General features: G+C 44.6%; 1 long non-coding RNA gene across 3 annotated transcripts; it reads left to right on the top strand.

Annotated features, from left to right (window-relative positions):
• The first annotated feature begins 15,232 nt into the window (after positions 1–15,232).
• LOC103648604 (uncharacterized) lies at positions 15,233–20,114 on the top strand. 3 transcript variants are annotated; one of them, XR_002267546.2, is made up of 7 exons: positions 15,233–15,940; positions 16,885–16,944; positions 17,316–17,369; positions 17,462–17,862; positions 17,957–18,491; positions 18,570–18,645; positions 19,500–20,114. It is a non-coding gene; the product is annotated as an uncharacterized lncRNA (long non-coding RNA). The 3 variants fall into 3 exon arrangements; XR_002267545.2 differs by lacking the exon at positions 19,500–20,114 and adding an exon at positions 19,443–19,476; XR_002750007.1 differs by lacking the exon at positions 16,885–16,944.
• Positions 20,115–27,304: the final 7,190 nt, after the last annotated feature.

Consider the following 27,304-nt stretch of genomic DNA (forward strand, 5'->3'; position numbering starts at 1 on the left):
AATCCTTCAGTGGTATCGGAGCCAGGTTCTGCGTAGTTTTAGGTCTGGATCTAGGTTCATGAGATGGATCTACTTGATGCACGGTTTGATTAGATCAATTGGTTATAAAGGGTTGAAGTCGATTACATCGGATATGACTGGAGAGATCAGTTCGTCCTTCTCTGTTATGTGCGCGACTTGCCCCTACCGGCTGGAATCACCATCGGGGCTAACTGCGTACACAACTAGCAGATTGATGTAACAGATCAACGTCATGAGTGTAATCTTCTTCGGGTCGAAAGTCTCGGATTTGGGTTGATTTGATCAACCGCATGAGATTTCCAGTGGAATTTCCATACATACGATGCATGGAATCCTGTGAGGTTTTCAGGGACCGCCGTGGCTATCTGCTGTAGTGGCGAACGTATAGAAACGTGTTTGTCTAACCTGTTTTTTGCAGGACATGTGATCGGTATGGCTATTGTGTATATGATGCATGTTAATAAATTATTCATGACCTGCGTGTCGTGACCAGGGCAATACGGCTGGAGCCACATGTATTGTCCAAATTTAATGTAATGACCTGCGTGTCAACATGTGATGATCCAAAGCGTATATGTAATTTGTTTACCAGCATACGTTAGATAGGTCTTGAAGGACTCATCACCTGGAGGATGGCATATCTATATCATGGAGATGGAGATCATCGTGATGGACAGATTATTGGAGATGGGGATCACCATGTGACAGCAAGCCATACCGAATCACAACTGTTGTGTGAATGCCATTCTTATTGTTCTACTTGTTTATATTGCATATATGTCTTTGCGTGCGATGTTATAAGTAGGACGATCCCTCATAAATGTTTAAGCTTTAATGCCTCTCCAAACCTTGCACTATCATAAGTCTTGTACAATTGGTGGTGGGTCTATGAAATTAGGGTGCCACCAGTTTTCCTTGACTAGATAGGTTTGTATCGGATACGAACTGCAGAAAGGGTTGGTTAACTTAAACAAAGTCAGCTTAATGGTTAAGGACTTTGAGGCATAAGGTTGGGAGCCGAGACATAGAGATGTCACCCAACAACAGGAGTCATATATATGATATGATTAGCAAGGAGTTGCTTACCGATCTACCTTGTCTTCTAGCGGTGATGCTAAAGCTCACTAGTAGACTTGTTAGTTGTGGGTTCTGAATCACTAAGTATCAATCGAGGGATATTGATTTTAGTGGGAGTAGACTATTAAATGTTTAATATGATTTACTCTGTCATCGATATTTTTGTCTTAGTATTTTGCATTATTTTGTTGTAGATGGCACCTAGCACACCAACATTTACTTTGCGATCAATTCTTGAAAAGGATAAGTTAAATGGAACAAACTATACGGATTGGATCCGTAACCTGAGAATTGTTCTCAGGGCTGAAAAAAAGGAAGACGTTCTAGACTCCCCACTGCCAGAGGATCCTGGTGAAAATGCAACTGCTGCAGCTAAAACCGCTTACAAGAAAGCAATGGATGCTAATCTTGAAGTGAGTTGCCTAATGCTTGCTTGCATGGAGCCTGAGCTCCAGATGCAGTTTGAGACAAACCATGAGGTGTACGATATGATCGTGGCGCTCAAGGATATGTTCCAGACTCAGGCTAGGACTGAAAGGTTCAATGTGTCCAAAGCCTTTCTGGAATGCAAGCTAGCAGAAGGCGCAGCAGTTGGGCCACATGTAATCAAAATGGTTGGTTACAGTCAGAGGTTGGAGAAGCTAGGCTTCCCAATAAGCCAAGAGTTGGCCACTGACTTCATTTTGGCATCTCTTCCGCCCAGCTATGGAAACTTCATCACGAACTACCATATGCATGGGGCGGAGAGGGGCCTCAATGAACTATGTGGCATGCTGAAAACAGCAGAGGGGGACATAAAGAAAAGCGCTGGCAGCAGCGGCCATGTGATGGCGGTCCAAAACAAACCCAACTTTAAGAAGAAGGGTAAATCTCAAAAGAAGAAGGGCAAGGCAAAGGATACATTATCCAAGCCAAATCAAAAGCCCAAGGCTGGACCAGCTGCAGATGCAGAGTGCTTTTATTGCAAAGAACTTGGTCACTGGAAAAGGAATTGCAAGCAGTACTTGGCCTCTATTAAGGATCGCGGCGGTAAGGGTACAGCCGCAGCAGGTACACTTGCTATTCACATTACAGAAATTTTTCTTGCTGATTCTTATATTAATTCTTGGGTATTTGATACCGGATCGGTTGCCCATATTTGCAATTCGATGCAGGGAATGATAAGAAGTAGAAGCGTGAAAAGAGGAGAAGTTGATTTCCGGGTAGGCAATAATGCAAGAGTTGCTGCGTTGACCGTCGGGACGATGCAACTCCACCTCCCATCAGGATTTATTTTGGAGTTAAATAATTGTTATCTAGTTCCTAGTATGAGTCGAAACATTATGTCTCCTTCATGTTTGATGAAGGATGGTTATTCATTTGCGAGTGAAAACAATGGTTGTGTGATCTCTAAGAATGGCATGTTTGTGGCTTTTGCATCCATTATGAATGGGTTATTCATTTTAAATCTTGATGATGCACCTATCTGTAATATTAGTGCTAAAAGGCCTCGGCCTAATGATTTAAGTCCTACCTACATGTGGCACTGTCGTTTGGGTCATATAAGTGAGAATCACATGAAGAAGCTTCATTCTGATGGGCTTTTAACTTCGTTTGATTTTGAATCATACGAGACATGTGAAGCTTGCTTACTTGGTAAGATGACCAAGGCGCCCTTCACGGGTTTACCGGAGAGGACGTTAGATTTATTGGAACTCATACATACTGATGTGTGCGGACCAATGAGTACGACAGCTAGGGGAGGATTCCAATACTTCATAACCTTCACTGATGATTTTAGTAGATATGGGTATGTCTACTTAATGAAACACAAGTCTGAATCCTTAGAAAAGTTCAAAGAGTTTCAGAATGAAGTAGAAAATCAGCGTGGCAAGAAAATTAAAGCACTGCGATCAGATCGTGGTGGTGAATATTTGAGTCATGAGTTTAGCAATCATCTAAAGAGTTCTGGAATTGTTCCACAGCTTACGCCGCCTGGAACGCCTCAGAGGAATGGCGTGTCTGAGCGACGTAATCGGACTTTATTGGATATGGTTCGATCAATGATGAGCCAGTCGGACCTACCTTTGTCGTTTTGGGGATACGCTCTAGAAACAGCAGCTTTCACACTAAATAGGGTACCGTCTAAGTCCGTAGTTAAGACACCATATGAGATGTGGACTGGGAAGACTCCCAGCTTGTCTTTTCTGAAGATTTGGGGTTGTGAGGTTTACGTCAAGCGACTACAGTCGGATAAACTCACTCCAAAATCGGACAAGTGCATGTTCGTGGGATATCCAAAGGAAACTTTGGGATATTACTTTTACCACCGGTCAGAGGGCAAAGTGTTTGTCGCCCGGAACGGTGTGTTCTTAGAGAAAGAGTTTCTCAAAAGAGAGAAAAGTAAACAAAAGGTGTATCTTGAAGAAGTTCAGGATGAGCCAGTGGGACAAGATTCAACAAGCGATGCTAATGTAGCAGAACAAGTTGAGACGTCTATGGCAAGAGAAACAACACCACAACCACGAAGGTCAGCAAGGCTTCGCGAGGCACGAGGAGAAGTGCTATTGTTGGGCAATGGGGAAGTGTTGTTGTTAGACAACGACGAACCTGCAACATATTCAGAAGCGATGATGGACCCAGATTCCGAGAAATGGCATGTCGCCATGAGATCCGAGATAGATTCCATGGGAGAAAATCAAGTTTGGAACTTGGTTGACCCGCCTGATGGTGTTAGACCTATAGAATGCAAATGGATCTATAAGAAGAAGAAAGACATGGATGGAAATGTTCACATCTATAAGGCTCGACTTGTTGCAAAGGGTTTTCGACAAGTTCAAGGAGTTGACTATGATGAGACATTCTCGCCAGTAGCGATGCTTAAATCTATTCGGATCATTCTAGCTATTGCCGCATATTTCGATTATGAGATTTGGCAGATGGATGTCAAAACAGCTTTCCTTAATGGAAACCTAGATGAGGACGTGTATATGATACAGCCCGAGGGTTTTGTCGATCCGATCAATGCTGGAAAGATATGCAAACTTCAGAAATCCATTTATGGATTGAAGCAAGCATCTCGGAGTTGGAACATTCGTTTTGATGAAGTGATCAAAGGGCTTGGTTTTCATCAGAATGAAGAAGCTTGTGTTTACAAGAAGGAAAGTGGGAGCGCTGTTGTATTTCTGATCTTGTATGTGGATGACATATTATTGATTGGGAATGACATTCCTATGCTGGAGTCCGTCAAGGCTTCACTGAAAAAGAGTTTTTCTATGAAGGACTTAGGGGAAGCAGCATATATTTTGGGCATAAGGATCTATAGAGATAGGTCGAAGAGGCTTATAGGATTAAGTCAAGATACGTACATTGACAAGGTTTTGAAACGGTTCAACATGGAACAGTCCAAGAAAGGTTTCATACCTATGTCACATGGTAAACACCTTAGCCAGATGCAATGTCCTGCGACGGCTAATGAGCGAGAGCGCATGAGTAAGGTACCATACGCCTCAGCGATTGGATCAATCATGTATGCCATGATAAGTACACGCCCAGATGTTTCATACGCTATAAGTGCTACGAGTAGATACCAGGCTGATCCAGGTGAGGATCACTGGACAGCGGTAAAAGGCATTCTTAAGTACTTAAGAAGGACTAAAGATATGTTCCTAGTATATGGGGGTAAGGAGGAGCTCGTTGTAACTGGTTACACCGATGCTAGCTTCCAAACTGACCCAGACGAGTTAAAATCGCAATCAGGTTTTGTGTTCACAATAAATGGTGGTGCTGTTAGTTGGAAGAGTTCCAAACAGGAGACTGTGACTGATTCTACAACAGAAGCCGAGTACATTGCAGCTTCTGAATCTGTGAAGGAAGGTGTTTGGATAAGGAAGTTCCTCATCGAGCTTGGTGTGTTTCCTAATGCATCTAGCCCATTGAACCTCTACTGTGACAACAATGGGGCTATTGCGCAAGCTAAGGAGCCAAGGAACCACCAGAAAAACAAACACGTACTGCGGAAGTTTCACCTCATACGGGAATTCATTAGGCGGGGTGAGATAAAGATATGCAAAATACATACGGATTTGAATGTTGCTGATCCTTTGACAAAACCTCTTCCACAACCTAAGCATGAGGCACACGTGAGATCTATGGGTATTAGATATCTTCTAGATTAACTCTAGTGCAAGTGGGAGACTGTTAGAAATATGCCCTAGAGATAATCATAGAGATGAGCATATTTCTTTGTATCCATGATATATATATTGCTTAATTGAATATCCATGGAAGGCACCTTGTATTGATTAGCAATTATGTGAATTGTTTGTGAGATTCTTTACTTATATGGTTATTCTAAATGATGTCCCTAGTCAGAGTCGATGACTAGCACATGTATTAGTTGATGACTACATTTCACAAGTCATGAACATGGAGATGTTAAATTAATAATGTGGGCGCATGTATGACATGAGGCTGGACCGACCCAACGTGAGATATTGTAATATAGTTCTCTTCTTGCAACATGAATACTGTATCCTTAGACCTGAGATTGTCGCATGTTCTCAAGATGTGAATTGACTTACTTAGGGACTATCAAACGCTATCCCGTAACTGGGTAGTTATAAAGGTAGTTTTGGGTTTGTCAGGAAGCATGCTATGAGGCATGGTCAGTCAAGATGGAATTTGTCCCTCTCTTTGTGAGAGAGATATCTCTGGGCCCCTCGAGTGATTGGATCAAGAAATGCATGGCCGTGCTAGGGTTAAGAGTTAACCATTGAAAGGATTCCAATTCACAGTATCGAGAAAGAGAGGTCAGCTTAGAGCCAGACCAAATATCGTGAGACAAAGGGAACATCATGTACTTAATGTCGCAATGGTTCGTCTGATATGATCTTTACGTACACATAGGAGTTGACATGTCTTGCTAGAGGCCGCTGTCAATTATTGGGCCAAGTAAGAGTACTCGGGCTATGTCTATTTGTACGTGAACCTATAGGGTCACACACTTAAGGGGAAGGAAGCCTAATTCGGATTAGATCCGAAATTAGACTGGGCTTTAGGGTTAATGATGGGCCTCGGCGTCAGAAGCCCACCATAACGCCTATATAATGAGGGGCGGGGGCGCGGTTAAAGATAACCTAATTCGCCACCAGCGAACTAACAGCCGCCGCCCACCTCTCGCCCTCGCCAAGCCGCCGTCGCGAACCTAGCAGTTCGGTACGCGACGCTTCCTCCCTGTACGTGTGGATACCTCAGAGGTGCTACATCTGGAGCACTTGGGCGAACCGTGCGAGGACGTGAAGGACGCCGGCGACTGCACGGCACTGCTCGACGCGTTCGTCTACATCGAGACGTCTTCCGCTGCTCTGCGCGTCTAGTGGTAATTCCATGACCTATAACCGCAGTAGTTCTTGGTATTATGGGGATGAAAATTTTTGTTTTGCGCTAGCGTAGCCTCCCCGTAATCCTTCAGTGTAAGCCTAATTCCCTTTCACTCACTACTTGAAACAATCACTGCGACGTGGTGAATTGGTCCCTGGCGTGGTGCAATCGAGGAATCTAGTAGCCACCAAGGTGATGGCCGCTCGGCCACGTCGCCAGCAAATGGGCACGACTGCACAACGCTCAATTCAACACCCTAGGATCTTTTCAACCCTCCACCGATCTTTTCACACACAGGTAGACGCCGTCCTTAACCGTATGGGAATCACGACGCCGTGCGCGGATCATGGCGCAAGGCACATTGGTGGCAAGGTTATTGAACCTACCATCTCATTCAGTTTACTGTTTCTAGCCTGAATGCTTCATTGATTTGCCTAACAGCCCGACCTTGGGGCCATTTTACTCCCTTTTCCAAGCAGTAACATGCTAATTCGACTTTAGTAAAGTTGTTCTCTTATATATAATCTTCAACTTTGTCACAGTGACCCTGGGCTTAACCTCATTGGATCAATCACAATTTGGCTCCAAAGTTAAGAAAATGTCACCGAAATTCCAATTTCAGCACCACTACTGATCTGACAGCCATACTTTGGAGGTGTAGGTTCCATATGGTTCTAACGCTAGGGCACTTAATCAAATTGATACTACTATAGTAGCCCTACAACTTTGTCATAATGACTTATTGTAAAACCCTTATGGATTTAGAACTACAAGTGTCTAAACTTTGCTCAATACCACAATTTTTTAGAGTTTCCAATTCTTGACTTGTGAACTTTTGCACTTTACTCCAATTTGCTCCACAATACTTCAAAATCTCCAATTAGGAAAAATGTTAGGATCTCAAAATTCTACAACTTTGATATATGCACTGTTTGCAAAAAGTGGTTAGAATTTAAAATCCTCTACAAGGCACTATTTAGGGTTTTTGGACTCCAACTAGGGTTTTGGGTGTTCCAAGGTACTTTAAGTGCTTAACCTCTCCAAATCATCACCCCTTAAAACATGTCTACCCAACTTGGTAAGGTCACTCTTTTGTGCTTAAAACATAAGGTCACATGCTACTAGCCCTTGGTGAGATTCACCCCTACCTAGCTTAAGGAATACCCTTACCAGATCATACACTCAAGCAAGCATCACATCATATGTTTCATTGAACTTTTAGCCTAGTGAATGCATTCTATGTGTAACAAGCAAGGTAATGCCCACTCCATATGATGACATGTCAAAGTTTTAGTTCTCGTAACACCAGAGGTGTTATAGGATCGACGACACTTCCCCGTTCGAGGTCTTCTTGAGGCTCTAGTTCGGGGCAGCACCGCTCCATCCCTTGTGGTTGCTAGCGTTAGCCATGACAGAGTTAGTATTGGAGGTGGCCGAGGAGGCGAGAAGGATGTGGTGGGGTTGGATCTGACGGTAGATCACTCGCTTGAATCATCGCCGTCGTCCCCGCGACCAGGAAAACAGAGGAGGAAGTCATCGAGGTCCTATACAGAGAGAGTTGCGTGCTATCATGGTTCCACATCAGGCGCTCAGTCTTACACTTGTCCTCTTCCTCGTCACCCGTGCCCCTCTCATCAGAGTCCTTCGCAGTTGCATGTGATGTCGATATAGATGGAGGAAATCTCTCCTAGGAAGGATCAACGACAATTCCCCATCCTTGGTTGGTTCTCTAGGACTCACTTGCTTCCGCTTGAGGCTACAGTTCAGGGCGCCACCGCTCCATCCCTTGCGGTTGCTGGCATTGGCCACGACAGAGTTAGTACTGGAGGTGAACAAGTAGGGCGAGGAGGACGTGGTGGGGCTGGATCCGGCAGTAGAGCCCTCATCGAGTCGTCTCCATTGTCCCCATGGTCAGGAGAACGGAGGAGGAAGTCATCGATAGAGAAATCTAAGGACAGGTCGAAGTCTGAGTCAAAGAGGTGTGTCAGGTAGTGCTAGGATCGAAGGAGGAGGAGTCGAGGATGGCCAGCTCCGCCATGCACAACGCCATGAGGATCGGGATGGGGAGAGGTGACGCGCCATTGGTTTCGGTGAAGATGTTGGTGTTTTCTTTGCGCGGGGAAAGGGAGGCGGGCGGGAGAGTCCGTCGCCGGCGTACGACCTATAGAACATATGAAACTCGTGTTTTAAGAGAGTTGAAATAGAGATATAAATAAATAAAATCTAAAAATAAATAAAATAAAAATTAGACGAAAAAAGAAGAAAGCAGGCTTATTCCTCCCCACACGCTAGGCTGTTTTTACCCTTCTCTGCTGGACCCATATAGGGTAGATAGATCTCTCGCATAACGAATATTCTCCCATTCACCTCCACTGTCGATTATGTAATTACCTCCGCCTCTTGTGGCTTTTCTCCTGGCGGCGACAACTGTGCGAGTGGTGCCACCCTCTTCGCCGGGCCCTTCGTCGGCGACGATCATACACCTGGTACACCTTTCCCTTTCCTTTCCTTGCCATTGTGTAAAATCGAGCACCCCAAACCCTAATGCAAGCTATTTGTATTTTTTTCTCAAATACGCAGGAGAGCTGCGTATCATTGAATTAAGAAAGGAAGGAGGGTCCAAAAATAAACCAGTTACAAACACATAAAAGAAGAAAAGAGGAAAAAAAAGGAAAAAAGGCCACCAAGCCACAACTAAACAAGATGACCGCCTAAAAGGTCACCACAAACACAGACCCGACGTCCCAGCCTAGCCCCAGACACAAAAGACTTCCTCTATGGAGCTAGCAACTGTTCCCTCTACCAGACCCATGTAGGACACCTGGAATGGGAGTTGTGATAAGAGCAAGGTGTTTGGCCCCCGCGAACTTCCATAAATCAATTTCTTCTTCAGCTCTTCTAATAGCTCCCTCTAGACTGGATTTAATTCTATCAAAAACACACCCATTTCTATGGTTCCAGTGAGTCCAGAGCCCTAGGGTAATCAAGGAATTAAGCCCTTTTTAGCAATCCCCTGCAGCTGCTCACTGATTCGACTCCACCACTTCATAGTTTTAACTTCTCCCAACTGAGGAGCAAAGCCAGACATATTGACTTGTCCAAGCAGCTGGAACCAAAAGCTCCTAGCAAAGACACATCCCACCAAAATGTGGTCTATGGTTTCTTGATCTTGGTCACACATAATACATTTGACAGGATGACTTAACCTCTTTTCTGCAAACGGTCTGTTGTCCAACATCTTCCAAGATCAACAAGCCATAGGAAGAATTTACATTTGGGAGGAGACCAAGTTTTCCAAATTAATTCCCAATACTGAGCCTAGGTCGACCCGATGAAGAGACCCTCATAAGCTACTTTAGCTGAATAATTTTCATGAGTAGCAAACCTGAAAATATGCTTGTCCTGCATGTCTGGATGAAGCTGGATAGTATGAAGTACATCCGAGAGATCAAGAAGGTCGGCAAAGACACCTACTGTCAAGGCCCCTTTAATATCAGTTAACCATTTTATGTCTGTTAAGGCCTCTAGAACAGTTCAGTTGTTCCTAATATTTTTTGGCACAACTGCAAGCAGTCGAGGAGCAAGGTCTTCAATATTCTTTCCATGGACCCAACGGTCTTGCCAAAATAAGGTTGAAGATCCATTCCCAATTTCAGTGAGCATGGCAGTGTAAAAGAAGGCCTTCATTTTGTTAGAAAACTGCATAGGCAGTGAGGACCAAGGTTTATCCGGATCTGTTTTGCTCAGCCACAACTATCTCATTCTTAAGGCCCATCCCAATTCTTTGAGACTAGAAATACCAAGTCCGCCGATTTCAAGAGGTCTACAAACTCTGCCCCAAGCCACTAAACAATGTCCTCCTCTGACATCTTTCCTTCCACGCCAGAGAAATCCTTTTCTAATCTTGTCAATAGCTTTGAGCGAGCCTGTAGGTATGCTGACTGCCATGGCTAAATAAATGAGCATGCCTGTCATCACATACTGAACATGTACTCTTCTGCCGGCCCTTGTCATTAGATCCGCTTTCCATCCAGACAGTTGATCAGCCACTCTGTCAATAATGGGCCGCACCTGATTTTTGGACAGTTTTTTTAGAGACAGAGATAGACCAAGGTATTTGCAGGGGAAAGAAGCGGGCTCACATGGAAGCCAAGCTATTTGTATATGGTTATGACCCAACTACATTACATTCATATGCATAATACCTAATAACTTTGGTTTTCCTTTTTCTGCAAAAAATATAGGGTGTAGGTATGTACACTAATGTTATATACTGTATCCTCCTATGAATCCATCTATTTGTTGGTCATTTTGATGTGGTTCAGTTAGTGCCTTATTTAGGGGAGCAAGTCTGATCTCAGCTGAGCTATATATACGACTGGACCTAAGGTGTTAGTCCAGTTGGTCTTCGAAACCCCCATTGCTTGTGGTAAGCCTCAAGTCTGCAACCGAATACATGATCAGCTTCAGCTGGATGCTTCTTATTGTTTTTGAACTGCAATATAGGTAAATGTGATGGGAATAAATGTCGCTTTGCTATGCCTGTGTTACCATATCATTGCGTACACAGTACATGTCACACCCGGGTTTCGGGGCACCAAGACCCGGGCGCGAACATAATCACCAGGTGTGCTGCGACCAAGTCTCACACATATGATGAATCATGGCACAGGATCGAATGTCACATCTTTACTATATAATAGGAGTTCTGTACAGAATAAATAAACAATTACATTACAAGGAGACAACGGTCCAGCAACCCAAAGTTGACTGGGAGACGACGACCTAGATCTCTCACGAACACATCACAACATCCTCCTTGCGCCTCATCCTGCGGTACCTGTTCTTGACCTGTGGGGGGGGGGGTGTGAGACAGCAAGAGTGAGCTCACATACGTTCATCGCTCAACAAGTTGTGGGGAATAATGTGCATGAACTCGCCAAAGGTGGGAGCTCACGTGAAGTGTAAGGCTTACCAAAGAGGATGGTTAGAGCTGAGCATTGCTTTTAAAGTTGGTCAAAATTTTATTAGCAATTACTAAGTATAAGTAAATACCAACCCAATTAAGTAGTAGAACAAAAGTAACAACCCCACCTGCGATGCAATGCATATGACAAATTGAGTTTAAGTTCCATAATTTAATCATGTGAGTGTCCGAGCCGCTCATGACCGTGAGCACGGCTAGTATACCAGTTTTACACTCTGCAGAGGTTGCGCATCTTTACCCACAAGTCGTGTTACCCATTTGCCACGGAGTTGATCAGACCCCATACACCTCTACCAAGGAAGCGAGGCAGGGTACCACTACGAGGCCTTTACAAAGTTCCACTAGCTTCAGACTACCCGCTACAGTTTATAGGAAGCTCCAGTGCAGGGTTCTTGTCTGACCGCCATCGCAGCAAAATCAACCCAAGGACCTCCCTACACTGACCACTCCCCTACTGCCCTTGCCCCTTTCGGGTAAGGTAGCCCTCCACTAGCTTTCCTAGTTAATCAGCCAAGGGCGTCCCATTAAACCCTTGTGGTAGCACTATTTTCCCGGGTGGTTCTCCATGTTCCCATTAACATAATGATCTTATCATGAACATAAAATAATGAACAAATAATAACAAGTATAAAAGTGAGTGATGAATATCTCTATACCCAAAGCCACATAAAGCAATAGCATGTACTACCCAAAAGTTTAGTAGTAAAACCAGTGGTGAAACAAGGTATAAAGATAGTCAAAATCTAGGGCAACCTATTGGGTCCCATCAAAATTAACCTATGCAGATCATTATGATTAATAAGAACATGAATGGGTACAAGAAGTGATCAAGGGCACAACTTGCCTTCCACGAGCTCCTGCTCAGCTATCTCAACTTGATAAACCCCAGATTCCACTGTGGCTTGCTCGTCTATTCGCATCAACACAATACATACATAGTATAGCAAAAATTAACATTACACCAAGCATGTAAATAAAATACACAGTAATAAACTAGACATTAAAATAAGTTCACAGGAACTGGAATCATTAAATTTGGAGTTTATAGATTTTAAGTTATGGATTTTCTAATGTTTTATGTGCTTAATACAAGATTAAGTACTAGAATAACTCTAATGTGCTTTTCATGCCAAAACAGAGGCACAAATGGTTAGACAATAATATTATGAAAATTTAGAAACTAGAATTAACTAATTTGGAGTCCATATGCATTTTCTATGAATTATACAAACTCTAGGTATTGTTTTTATTTTAAAAACTCATTTTCTAATTCATTTCTCTGATTTAATAACCCACTGGACTGGGCCACCATAACGGAAAACAGCAGGGGTCTCACTGGTAAATTATCCTAGGCTCAGTGAATAATGCCCCCAGGACGGCGGGTTGGTTTCTGAGCTTCCCGAGGGCTTATTTGCAGTTTTACCGGGCCGAAGGGGTATCTAGGGTTTCTGACCGTTGGATCTGAGTTCAACGCTTAGGATTAGATCTAGCCTTTAATGAATCGGTACGTGATCTGGTTCGTCGGATCCGTGATCAAGGGCTGCGATCAATTATGCGCACGACCCGATCTCGCCCACACGTCGACCATCCAACGACCGAGATTCTATTTTACGAAACGATACCCTTCGGTCTAATCTACGCCCTCCCTGATCGAATCAACGGCCAGCGCGCTACGTGCCTCACACAAAACGCCCGCCGGCGGCGAGAACCCACCAAATCCCCCCCACGGCGGCGCTAAGGTCTCCGGCGAGCAATTCCTACTGCGCCAAAGCTCGAATCGTCCCTACCGAAACAGCTACACGAAGCGAGCATAAGCACGAAGCTCTTGGTGGATTGCTTACCGAGAATCACCCGCGAAGAAGCTCTGCCCACGGCGTTAGGCGGTCCGACCGAGAGTCTTCGGCCACGGCGAGGAATTCCCCGAAGTTCGTCGCGCGATGCGCCAATGCAAGGTTACAGCCGTGACCCACCGCACCAGGTGTAGCTCCCGCACCCCAGACTTCGGTCCTATCGCTGAGAAATCGACCGGTCGACGACGGCGGACCGAATCCCCTCACACGGCGCGCGGCGGCGTTCTGGTGGCGATGAGAAATCGGGCTAAAAGAGGGGATAGGGGAGAAGGAGCGCGTGCGCTCGGCTTTTATCCACCGAGCCCACGGAGTCGGGGTCGTGGCCTAACTCGCGCGAAGCAAGGAAGTAAGCCGCGCATGGCGCTCGGGTTGTTGACGCGGAGCGAACCAAAATCGCGAAGAAGGGGGAGAGATGAGAGTGACAAAAGGGTCCCATCGATCAGTGAGTTAACCCGCGCGTGAGGAGAACTGAGCAGCGGGGCCCGGTCGTCAGCGCCAGCAGCGCGCGCGTGGGAGCAACCAGCTGGGCCGCGCAGTGTGTTTCTGCAGTTGGGCCGAAAGGGAGAATCCGAGGCCCAGGCAGGTTTTCCTTTTTTTTTCTTTTCTCCTTTTTCCAATTCAAACTCCAATTTGAATTTGAATTCGAATTCCACAGCAAACTTGCCTCCAAATTAAATATCCCACTTGAATATGACATGGGATAAATTAATTTATTTTTAAGAAATTTTATTTGGTGATGGATAATGCTTTTCCCCTTCTCCACATTTCTTTAAAATTTTGCTTTCCAAAAATAGAATTTAAATCCATGTGTCCATTCATATATTAACAATGCCTTTATTTTATTAGCCATAAATGCACAATCAAGTAAAACTTAGCATGATGCATGATTTATTTAGGTGTTATTGGTTATTCAATTCCTTTTGATGGTGTTTATTCACATGTGATATTAAGTAGAGATGGTACACACATATAGATAAGGAAATATTCTCTCTTCGTACGATTTTCAAATTTAGGTGTTACAGTACACTACCTGATACATGCCCCATGGTCACACGTCCATCACATAGTTTCTGTGTTTTCTTGTAGAGGCACAAATCATTGTCTCAATTGTGTAGAATTTAGCAGAATGCTTGGTTGATAGGGGGTCTATTTGATTTAGATGTCCTAAACGGAAGTCCAAATTTTGTGATGTCAGCATTTGGATTAAGCCATGTCCTTCACATTTACATTGGCTATTGTTATCAGCTTCCTCTATAGAATTGCATAGAAAATACTTCTGACATTGTTTGATTCACATTCTATCTTGTTGGATATGACTAAAATCATACATGTCAAGTATCTTAGCAAAATTCTCGCAAGTGAATAATAATAGATTAAGTCACTTCCACTATTTGCTGCTTGCATGCTAGTTTTTCTGTTTATGTATGCACACAAAATTGAACTCTGTCATTCTCATTGTAAAGAATACCCTCCTTATGTGGTTATGCCTCACATATTTAGAGTCGATGAGTTGAATCTTGTTGTCAATCCTGAGTTGCATTTATAAGTGAAATATTTTAATGTTATATGAAATTGGAAATCAGATAATTTGCCAGTGTCCGGTGCAGTTTTTATTTATGTTAAAATGTTATTAGTCGCCACAGCTGCTCTTGCTGACTTTTGCCAAATCATATATAACATGCTTGTCTGTCTGATATTTTTTGCTTTCCTTAATGATCCAGTCTGTTGGTATTTGCCCACTGAATGCATTGTGCTTTTGATGCTTATCTCTACTACTCTATAAGACTCTAATGTAGACCATACCCGTGCACCATTGTTCTGCCTCCCATCAATCTCAACCGTTCGTGTCCACTGCCCACCCACGTGCGTCACCCCGTTCGTCCATTCCGCGCGAGACCCTAGACTCTCGATTCTCCCTCCGCACCCGCCGCCACCCGCCCACCCTCTCTTCCTCCACGCGATCTAGCAACCGCTCCCACCGACTCGTTTTCTCTCTCGCCACCCCGATTTGTCTGCCGCCATGGCATCGGCATCGCGTGCGCTCCTCCTCTCCCGTGCGCTCTAGCCTGGCGTCGTGTACCTTCGCATCCCCGGCCGCCTACGCTCGATCGCTGCGGACGTGAGCCTACTTGCAACCCAGAGAGAGATCGAGGCGATGTGCAATGGGCACGAGGCTGCCACCAGGGCGGAAGAGGACGAAGAGCAGGAACCGATGCAGAAGCGGTGAACGGGGAGGAAGGAGCAGGATGGGGAAAACTCAGAAGGCGGGTGAAGCCTCCAGGGCCTGGTGGAGACATTCACGTCGCGGTCGGAGTCGGTGCTGGGAGGCTACCACCAACCTCGAGGACCTCGGCTCGGGGTTCCGCTTCGAGACGGCAGCGCTCCAGGCCGTCGCCGCACACGCTGCCCCGACGCTACCCAACGCATTGGAGGCCACCGCGTCTGCCTCCTCCAATAAAGTCAAGTCCATCGGTCAGGTCGTTGATGACCTCAATACTGTCGCCGGTCTCCTCTCGAACCTACAAGATCGTCGATTACGTCGACGTCAAGATGAACAGCACCGTCCACAAGGGGATGCCGCACCAGTCGCGTCAGGAACACCAACACCACCAGGTGTGCCATCGGCGTCGAAATAAACAAGCAGGTATCCTTTTACTTACGTTTACTGCACGACCACATCTTCTGTTTGTTCCATTCTAGGAATTGGGATGTTTTAATATAGAATTATAGCTATTTATTGATGTTGTTTGATATGGATTTATAGTACAATCCCAGGTTGCAATGATTTGTTTTTGTAGTGGCAGGAATGGGAATTCTGAGCCATTTCTTTGTATGATCTTATCTGGTAGTGATGTAGATGCTTAATTGTTCCATTCTAGGAATTGGAATGTTTTAATATAGAATGGCAACTATTTGCTGATGTTTTTTTATATGGATTTATAGTACAAGCCCAGGTTGCAATGATTTGTTTTTGTAGTGGCAGGAATGAGGATTCTGAGCCATTTCTTTGTATGATGTGATATGGTAGTGGTGTAGATGCTTAATTGCGTTGATTCTAGGTCCATATATGATTGGGTTCTTGTTATTACATTGGCGTATGGCAGGTTGTGAGCATCCGCTAATTTTTATTCTACGACAATATTAAGTTATTTCACCGAATTTAAATGTCGAAGTTTAGCCACCGCAAAAAAGTAGTAGCTAGCAATATATGCTACAAAGTACTTGCAGCTTTTCCGACATCTTTGTAGTGGAAGTAAACAATCTAACCATACAAAAATGATTACAACGATAAATAATCTAGATGAGTGGCACAAACGATTAACTGTTGTAGAATGCTACTGCCTATTCTGAATAAATTTGTGACAATTGTAGTCGAATTTCTACTTAAAAATAACAATGTGCAAGCTATGTTTGTGGCTGTCGTGGAGGTGGGCTTTCCTTGCAGCCAAATGGCTGCATCTAGGGCCGCACACATGTTCAGCTTGGTTCTTTAATTTTTTTAACTATTGTGTAATTTCAATTTGTCTCCTTCATTTGGAAATTGGATTTCCTAAACTTTTGATGGTGACCCATTTATTTCCTAAACAGTTTTAGCTGAAGTAGCACTATATCAGGCGTCAGAATGGCACCACATCCTCCACGAGGGAGGTAAATCGAATCAGCCACATTGGATGTAAATCTGATTTTTGTGATAGTTTATAATCAAATAGACTTTACTCGATCATGATGATTTCTCATTCAGATATAGGTACAAGTGTAAGTATAGTGATTTAAAGAAATTGAATACTTATTATGTGTATAGCTTAGGAATAGTAGAGATTCTTTTCAAGATTTTGGTGCTGAATATTTTTTGGTGAATGGTTCAAGTGTGTGTTAGCAACTAACGGAATGAAGTGTGCGTGCCACTAAACAACACCAGCGATTCTGAAACTGTCTTTTTTATTCTCTTATTTTAATCATGAGTTCATCACGAACTATTACCAGTTGCTTGTTGTAATGTTCGCTGCATTTTTTTGTAGGTTACTGTTGCGGGAGTCTTCAGCAGGTCACTCGCCACATGCGCCTTCCAGCAGGTTGGTCAGTTAGCACCTTTGCAAACTTCTACCTCCCATTTTTTTGGGTTTACGTGGTCGACTGCACCGTGTTTACAGAAACTATAATGCAGACCGACAATGAAGCGTTGCTTGCTCGCTCCTCGACGACCAAGGAGACCGAAAAAACTGCTAGAAAAAGGCATGTCTCACTAACTGAAACTATACTTCTTGCGTGAAATATGGCAAGCTTCACATGTGAAAAACTACCAGTTACACAATGAAAAACTGTAGATTTCACTGAACATGTGAAGCTTGAGGTGCTAACCACGACTATGCTTTTATTTATGTTCTTATTTTCACTCAATAAAGTATTTTGTTCTCATGTCCGGTGCTCTTGTGTCTACTGGTTATAAACAATAAATGCTATGATGGAGCTAAGGGTGATCTGTGGTCATGTGGAGTGATTTTCTTTGTCCTCATGGCGGGGTACCTCCCATTTAAAGATTCAAACCTGATGTCGCTTTACAAGAAGGTTTGTCAGTCTCTACCATGACAACAACTCAAGAAGCACTTAATTTTCCTTCCCTTTTTAATGGTTGCTTGACACATCCTGTTTTTTCATGCAGATCTTCAAAGCGGATTTCAGTTGCCCATCCTGGTTCTCCACAAGTGCAAAGAAGCTCATCAAGAAGATACTTGATCCTAATGCTAACACTATGAGTTCTGTTGTTTGTAGCCATCATTTAACTCATTTTGTTCAACATCTGCAGAGTTAATAACTGTGTACCATCGTTCTGTGGCCTGTGTAGATAATAGCTATTGCGGAGCACATTAACAATGAGTGGTTCAAGAAGGTTTATCAACCTCCCAGATTTGAAACAACAGATGTTATTATGGACGCAACTTTGATCCTGAATGCGCACAACTTTAGTTGTTCTGTCTGTTTTTAGAGGATTCATTTTTAGATAGGTTGAATATTGTCAAAATTTGGTTGTTCGAAATGGTTATGATTGTTGAGTTGATTCTTGATAGCATTACTAAACAATAACCTATGCGTGCACAAGTGTCCCTCATTGCAATGCACGAGCATATACCTATCTTGTCACTGAGTTTGATTCTTTGGTGCCAGGTGCTTCTAATATCAATGTCACTGACAGCCAGGTAATAAGACATCTAGACTTGTATGATTCCTATGTCACCCTAGACTTCTCCTTAACACCGCTAATGATTTTTTTCCAGATCCCACTGACTGTGCCAAACTCTCACATTGGAAGAGATGTTGTTGTTCACGCTGCTCCTGGTGATCTTAGAAAGGGTAATTATGTTATTTACTGTCAACACTTGTGCCTTTTGTGTGTTGAATGGTGGTGTTTTTCATCTGTTATGAGATAAGTTTTTCACATTGGTTCTGAGTTCATATAGTCCTATAATAAGCTGAACTACATGTTAGTTCTGAGCTAAGTTTTTCACATTAGTTCTGAGTTCAGATAGTACTGTCGCAAGGATCCCTAAAAAATAATCCAGTTTTTATGCCATTTTTATGTTGGTATAAAGTGTATTTGTAAGATAATCTGATTGATGAAATCTGGTTGGTCAGAGCAATGTTGTTTGAGGATTCTGTGGTGCCAATTAAACTACTGAAAGAAACATTTTTATTAGATTTTAGCTCTTATCGTTGTCGCAGTCATCTTATCTGAAATGTCAACATCCTGAATTCCTGATAGGAATTGCTAGGATGTCTTTTAGCCACCTGCCCACCTTATAGTTGTCTAGGACCACTTGCCCTGGATTTTCTTTTCCTATTTCTCAACTTCATAAGAACGAACTTGCCCCCCCCCTAAGGAGAATGCAGGGTATTTTTTGAATGACTGGTTTCCTTGGATATGCATTTTATCCCAGAACGCTTCAGCCAAAAGGACAAAGTAATATTATTTTCAGCGATAGAAATAAGGGAACGGATCAGTAGTAGCAAAAACACATTTGGTTCATCGATTCCAATATTTGCATTTAAAAAAATCTTGACTATTGTGGAATTGTGGGTATAGACTTGTTCAAGCAGGCGCATACTCTCTCTATTGACCCTCACCCCTTCCTATTTTGTTGTGCTTGCAGAGCTATTGGTTTTTATAAGTGTGCAACTAAAGATCGGTGACTATATCTTGGTTTTAGGCCATCGAATCTGTTTCAAGTTCCAGCAATGGAGCAGTGAAGCACACATTCATGAGGATTGACAGATGAATCGACGAGAGCCATGGAAGCAGCCTTTGCTCAAGAAAGGTGACATCGTGGTCGTGGAGATCTCCAACCTCTATCAGGTGGCTATGCTGGTCAACGATCTGTGCAGGTCGAAGAGCGTGAACGACCTATCCTCCCCATCATGCCAAACCCACAAGGACGACGACGACAACAACCTAGAGGACGAGGATGAGTGGCAGGACGGGAAAAAGTTTAATGCGGTGGCCACCTTCAAGATCCTCGGCGAGGTTGACATTGCTCACCTTAGTTAGACTTTAGAAACCCAGTCATCTGCTTCTGCGTTGGTGGTGCTGAGTTCGTGCATTTCAGAGTGTTCGCTGCTACTGTTAGTGATACTGCTCCCCTTTTTGGTTGTTGCCACGAGCTTAGATTTCATAAGCTAACCGCCGTCGTTAGTGAAACAGCTCATTATGATCCTAATTGTTCTGTAAATTTTCAAGTTTAAATAGCCATGCCTATTTTACTGATTGAACAGATGCAACACGTTATTGTGTACCATACTTTGTGTAAGTCGTCGACTTGGTTGACTTGTACCTATGGTACGTAGCATGCTATCTGTAATACTTTGTCAACTGGTGTGTTCTCATTTATGTCGGCGCTTGTTCCGTGAGTTTCATTCATGTGAGTTTTTATTTTGTCTAGGCTCCCCTCATTGTCTTATGTGATTCTGCATGTATTCAGATCTCAGATACCCACATCATATCGAGGATAAAGTTCTCAAATGAAATTGTGTTAGTAATATTGATTCTATATCACCCCCATGCGTGAAAATAGCATTACAAACTTGGAACTAAGATATTCTAAACAACCATTGAACCTTGGTCATGTTTTCCAATTAGCATCTAAAAAGTACTTTAACAACTAGCTAAGAGTACTTCTATATTTGAAAGGATATAAAATAATAAAAAAATGCAAGGCATGCTCGCCCGCCACACGGCTGTGCTGGTCTAATCAGGCCACTCCTGAAAACCCAACCAATCCCAATCTTTCCCCTTTCTATTTCACTTACAAAAGGACCCCACATGTCAGTTTCTTCCTCTACACGTTCCCTTGTCGCATGCTCACTGCTCAACGTGTGCCCTGCTTCTAGCCGCGCTGCCACCTGGTTCCATCATACTTGTGATCCCCTTCCCCCCATCATGCGACCATTTCTCGTTTTCTTCTTTTCTATGCGTGTTTCCTTACCAGTTGTGTAGCCACTATTAACGACAAAGGAGAAATGGAAACTTCAGTCGAATCCCTAAATTATGGCCCCAAAGCATTTCAGCTCGGATCTAACTTGTGTCCGTGGCATTTATTAGGGTGAGTGTAGTACGTTCGTTTCAGGTTCAAACATACATTACAGTTACATAATACAAATTTGACGTTTTGTTCTCTACTGTCTTTGTGTGTATGATGCAAAGATTCTTCGATTGAACTTTATGATTGGTCTATTAAGTTATGAGGACAATTCGTACCGATATATCATCTTTGCAAACATACAACAACGACTTATCGATATCGCTAAAAAGGATTAGATTAGTGTATGGTTGTCGACACATTTGTCTGTCATTATAAAATTCGAAATTGACTCTTTAGAAATAATTTGTGATAATTATAATGTTTACTACACGGATTTTGCATATCATAGTGATATTTGTCGTTTCGTTTCTATGTTTCATATAATTTTTTTTACTCCCGTCGCAGCGCACGGGCACTCACCTAGTATCGTTATATGTAACCTGTACTGAAACTTCAGTGATGCCGTAATTGTCGTGAAATGCATGATTTTTAATTTCTGCTCATTTAAATTTAGGATTCTGATACTTAGCCCCAATACTTCACATGTTCCTTTCTGTTCTTATTAAGGTCCTATGCAGTTGCTGTATGCTAAGAGCATTTACTAATTTCAGCAGATTTTTGGGTAAGCATTTAAAGAATTGCTTTAACTAATTGGTGCATTTAATACTAAGGGAAGAAGTGGTGTGTAGGGTCATTTCAATGCTAAACAAAGTCTTATCTGACATCTGTGCAAATTTTTGAATTGTTAGTATTTTACAAGTTTGAATATGGTAATACTCAGTAAATGGAGTTGGAGCACTTACGGCAGATAAAATCCAACCACTCGGAGTTTTCCCTTTATTTTTTTTAAAAAAAAATGGCAGGAGATTTGCCTTTTAATTAAGATAGGGAAGAGGTTATGTACATGCTTAGAATTAAAAAGAAGCACGCTCCCAACAGGTAACCGGGCAACACTAAGGTGCAAAAGAAACCAAGGAAAAACTCTATGGTTCTACACATCCCAAGTTAAGGCTCTTTGCCGTTGTTCGATGTCTTCTTTCACTTTAGAGGTAACTTGCACTGTCGTTTCGAAAACGCCGTTGAAGATTCTTTTGTTCCGTTCTTTCCAGATGTTCCAAATAGTGTAAATCACTACCCCACTGAATCACCTTCTCTCACTTTTTTGAATCCTGGCCTGGGATTCCTCCCACCACCGGATCATCTTGCTCGGCTCCTCTGATGGAGTGATTAGATATATTTTCGTCGAAATGCCCCCAAGCCAGGGTCAGTGACCAAACTGATTTGGCGAAGGGCCAAAGCAATGCCAAATGGATACAAGTCTCCAACAACCCATTACAAAGAGTGCAGTGATCTTGGTGAGGCCAACCCCTTTTTTGTAAATTGTCCGCAGTGAGAGCTTTTTCCACTGCCATTGTCCATGCGAAAACCTTGCACTTGTTTTCAGCATGTGCTCTCCAGATTAGGCTGGTCCGGAAAGGCCTGAAGGAGCCTCTAAACTGGACACGGTAAGCTGAGCGAGCGGAGTATGTTCCGTCTGCCATCCATCTCCATAGATTGGAGTCCCTCAAGCCAGGCGTAAGGTGGGTGTCCTGGGTTTTGATCCAAAGGGAGACGAACTCCTGCATCTGGGTTGCAGTGGTGATTCGTCCTCGCAACGCGTTGATCCCGTGGTTATCCCGGAGTTCCATGAACACCGATCCGTTTTTCGTCCTGGATATCGCAAATAGGCTAGGAGCTAAGTGGCATGGCGCTTCTCCATCAAGACAAGCGTCATGCCAGAAACGACATCTATGGCCATCTCCAACAACGACCCTTATTGAGGTAGTGAAAAGTTCTCGATCAGTGTCGTCCGTCGGGGTATCCATGCCAGTCCAAGGCTTGGTATCATCCATCCATTCCTGCCATAACCAACATAGGCGTAAAGCCCTGCCGAATTTATCAAGGTCTGGTATCCCTAAACCGCCCAAGTCCTTCGGTCTTGTGACCGTTGCCCAATTCACTAGGTTGATAGGTTGGTATGGAAGAGAGGACCGATGAGACAAGAGTGAGACGGTCGGCTCTATTCAGCCACTTCCATTTCCAGCCAGGGAGTTTGTGAGCAATACGTTCGATGAGCCGTTGAACGTGCACTTTCTTTAGAGGGCGTGTATTATCTGTGTTTTGGGTCCGACCGCGCACCCGGGGTTACCCCTCAAGGTGCTTTTAGGAGTAGGACGGTGTTACCGACTATAGCTCGATGGTTCGTGCTGGGCGCACGAGAAATAGTGGTCAATGATGTACAGGTTCGGGCCGCTTTGAGATGCGTAACACCCTACGTCCTGGCTAGAGTGCTTTATGTGATGGGTTACAAGGGAGTTCTCTAGTGCTGGAAAACATAGAGAGCGGGGTGGATGGCTAAGTAATGAGTGATCGTTCTGAAGGGGTGCCCCCTAGGCCTTATATACTCGACCGTGGGGCATTACATGCAGATATGATAACAACGTGTGCCTAAGAAATAGTGAACCATCTGAGTCTATCCTCCTATAATTCAGCCGACCCATCCTCGCTTGGTTCCGTTGTACGGGGCTCCTGCGCGGGAAGGTCGGGTCACTGTTGTGATTACTGCTCGAATTTGTTGGGCCGTCTGGGTTTGCGCCGACCCGGCCTTGCGTTAATCCGTTCCACTGGTCGTTCCTCCCAGGCCCACGAGGGGATGACCTTATGAATTATGGGGCCCTTGGGCCTTTCGTGAGATCTTTTATCCTTCTAGTGGACCCGGGGATATCTGTCCCCCACAAGCCCCCGATCTTTGGGTTGATTTTGAAATAAACGGCCCAAAGATCCTAGGTCCAGCTTGCAGTCTTTGATTTTAACAGGGAATGCTTTGGAAATAAGTCTGCCGGGCCACTGCTTCTGAATTCTGAGTGATCCGGTTAAAACAATTTTTTTACTGTCTTCTTCTGCCATTATTCCTCGAAATTTGGTGTTCTGTCTCAGGTTCATGCTTCGGAGGTCAGCATTTTGTACTGTTGGGTGTAGCCCCCAAGCTTCGAGTGGATTTTTGCAAACAATCCACTCGAAGGTCTTCACTTCAAGTATTATCAAAAATCACTTTTATCTTCCACTTGTGCTTTTTCAGAGGTCAGCCTTGTCTTAATTTTGCCTTATGCTTTAGAGGTCAGCGTTTTGCTTCTTCGGGGATGATGATTGGGTGTAGCCCCCGAGCTTCGAGTGGATTTTTGAAAATAATCCACTCGAAGGTCTTCATTTCATGCCTTTTTCTGGGAATCATCCTTTCCTTTTGTCGAATGCCTTTAGAGATCAGCATTATATTATTAACACTATGCTTTAGAGGTCAGCACACATTTTTGTCTTTGAGGCTGAGTACGCGATCTGCCCATATCTTGCTAGGTCCTGCAATTTATTTGATCTGCGACTGATTGGACGTTTGATAGATGGCCCTTGACTAGTCTTCATGTCACTTCGTGCTTTGATGCTTCTGTCAATTAGACTTGTACCTTATCGGCTATATTTGGCTTTCCTCTGATCCTTGCTGATATCTCTCTTCTGTCTTAGAGTATTCATTGCATATACTGTACGGATGTGACAGTTTTGGAAAATATACTGATAATTACTGGGCGTCCCCCCCAATGGGTATAAGCAAGGGACGGCTTGGTACGCTGAGCGTTTAGCAAACTGCTTCTGAGTAGTAACTTGATGTGACCGCGGGTGTAATCATATCGCCCGCGCAGTTGACTGGAGTCCCAATGGGTGTCGTGTTACGTGAAACGGCGTCAGCCGCCTGGCGTGTCTTCAGGCGGTTTGAATTGCATATTGAATTTTTGCGACTGTTCGGTGGCCGTGGTAGGAGGTGAGCGGTTGCCTTCTTCTTCTATAAATAGTGTTCTTGCTTCTCCGACATTTTCACATTTCTTGCTGCTGCTTGCTGTTTGATCTCCTCTTCTTCCTTCCACTCCACCATGGGCAAGAGCAAGAAAGGTGGTGGTTCTTCGCATCATTCCGGTGATAAGCGCAAGCGCGAGCCGACTCCCCCCTCGGAGGACTTCGGCGACTCGGAGTACTCGGAGGAGGAGTTCTCCTCCGAGTCCGAGGGCTCTCCGGCTCCTGCCTCTCCCCCGGCGTCGTCTGATGATTCAGACGACTTCGAGGGGATCACCGCGGAGGTATGGACTTACATCCGGGCCGTCGAGCGCACCGGGCTCGAGGGCTCGGATGAGTTGGAGTACTCCTCGGACGAGGAGAATTCCTCCGACCCGTCCGAGGAGGGCAGCGGCGGCGACGGCGGTGACGGCGACGACGACAGAGGCGACGGTGACGGCAGCGGCGACAGCGGCAAGGGCGGCGACGGCAGCGGCAAGGGTGGCAGTGGCGACGACGGCGGTGGCAGCAAGGGCAGCAACAAAGCCAGTGGCTAGACGCCACTGGTTTTAGATGTTAGTGTAGATTAGTAGAAATAGTATTAGCGAAATAATGTAGTAGTGGCTAGTAGTATAGTTAGTGAAATGTAATGTAGTAGTAGGGAAGGCATCAGCTCATAATGAGTTGATTTGTAAGTTTAGTAATGCTTCCCTTATGAAGAATGATTTCGCCCCACTTCTGTGTGCATTATTTTGCCTTCTGGTCAGTCGTCGATCGTTTTAATATTTACCGCCAATGATGTTTTCTGTCTGCAACGCTTGAGTAGCAACTTGGGGTCATCGGATCACGCTTCAGACTGCTTTATTTGCGACGTCAGTGCTTTGGTGGTAGCGGCCGAGTTATTATTGGCGATGTTGGCGCTTTTTGAAGTAATGGCTGAGTGATAGCGGGCCACGTCGGTGTTTTAGAAGTAACGACCGAGCGGTTACTGGTGATGTCGGCGTTTTAGAGGTAATAGTCGAATCCTTTAGAGCCATGTCACCGCTTTAGGAATAACAACCGAGTGACTGATGGCGACATCGACGTTTTAGAGGTAACAGCCGAGTGATCGATGGCGACGTTGGCGTTTTAGAGGTAACAGCCGAGTGATAACGGGCCACGCCGGCCGCTTTGGAAACAATGGCCGGGTGAAGTCTGGTAACGTCAGCGTTTTTAGAAATAACCGCTGAGTTAAAATGGGTCGTGTCGACCGTTTTGGAAATAACGGTCGAGTGATAATGTGGCACGCCCGTGTTTTAGAAATAACGGCCAGGTGATGACATGGCGTGCCCGCGTTTTAGAAATAACAGCCGGACGATGACATGACATGCCAACGTTTTGGAAGTGGCGCCTGGCCCGGGAAAACCCCATATGTACTGCACTGTCGCACGCCTCCACGTTCCGTGCCCTAGTTTTTGCTTTTCTGCATCCAGGCCTTCTCTGCTCTCCTGCAATATTGCTTCCGCTCCGCTCGCTAGCAAGGTTGAGATGGCGCCCAAGCGGAAAGCTTCGAGTTCGTCCGTCGCAATCATTCCCCCCATCGATCCCAACAGTCAGTTGCCCTTCGCAGGTAACCATATGTCCATTGTCTCTGAATCCGACCTTCTTCATCTCGTATCCATCGGAGTTCTTCCTCCGAAGGAGCTCTGTTCCTGGCGGATCTGTCGTGGGGTTACTGTTCCGACAGAAGACACCCACGAATCCGTCATTTATGTTCCTTTTCTTATCCGCAGCCTTGCTCTTCCCATTTCTCCTTTCTTCCGCGGTCTCCTTGATTTCTATCGCTTGAATCTAACCCACCTGAATCCCAATTCTATTCTGCAAGTTTCTGTTTTTGTCCATTTATGCGAAGCCTTCCTTGGCGTTTTGCCTCACTTCGGCCTTTGGAAGCATTTGTACCACTGTCGGCCTGGGATGGCCGGAGGGCAGCACCAGCTTGTGGGGGCGTGAGTTTGGAGATGCGTCGTGGGAGGAAGACTGACTATCTCGACATCCCACTCAAGGACAACATCAAGGGATGGCGCCTGGAATGATTCATCGTGGAGAATCACGGGAATTCTCTCCCCCCACGGTCAGGGAGACAGCCAGATGTTCACACTCCAAGCTGGACCGAATCCCCTACGGACCAGGAGGTGGCTGAGGCAGGGGCTCTGTTTGCTGAGGTTGGGCTGCTGAAAGAAAGGGGTTTGACTGCAGAGGCTGTGGTTGTTGACTTCATTTTCAAGAACATTCAGCCACTGAAAGACAGAGCATACCCCGCATATCTGTATCGAGGCCTGGCTGATTCAACCCGGGTAACCAATAGAAGAATTCCTGCTGTGGACTTGGTGAGCCGGCTCGAGATGATACTCAGAGGCAAGGTGTCAAACATCGGCGCTCCTGTTGCATACTCGGCCTGGAATCTGCCTCCTTCCAAGGCCTTTACCAGTTTCGTGTCAAATCCTCCTGCTGGTGATAGCGGTTTGGGCCTTAGAGTGCGACCCTCTCCAAAAGAAGTTAGTGCTTTGGTTGCCTCACTCGAAGAAATTCCTGACGACGAG

Source organism: Zea mays, chromosome 2 (genome assembly GCF_902167145.1).
Source record: "Zea mays cultivar B73 chromosome 2, Zm-B73-REFERENCE-NAM-5.0, whole genome shotgun sequence".
NCBI lineage: Eukaryota > Viridiplantae > Streptophyta > Magnoliopsida > Poales > Poaceae > Zea > Zea mays.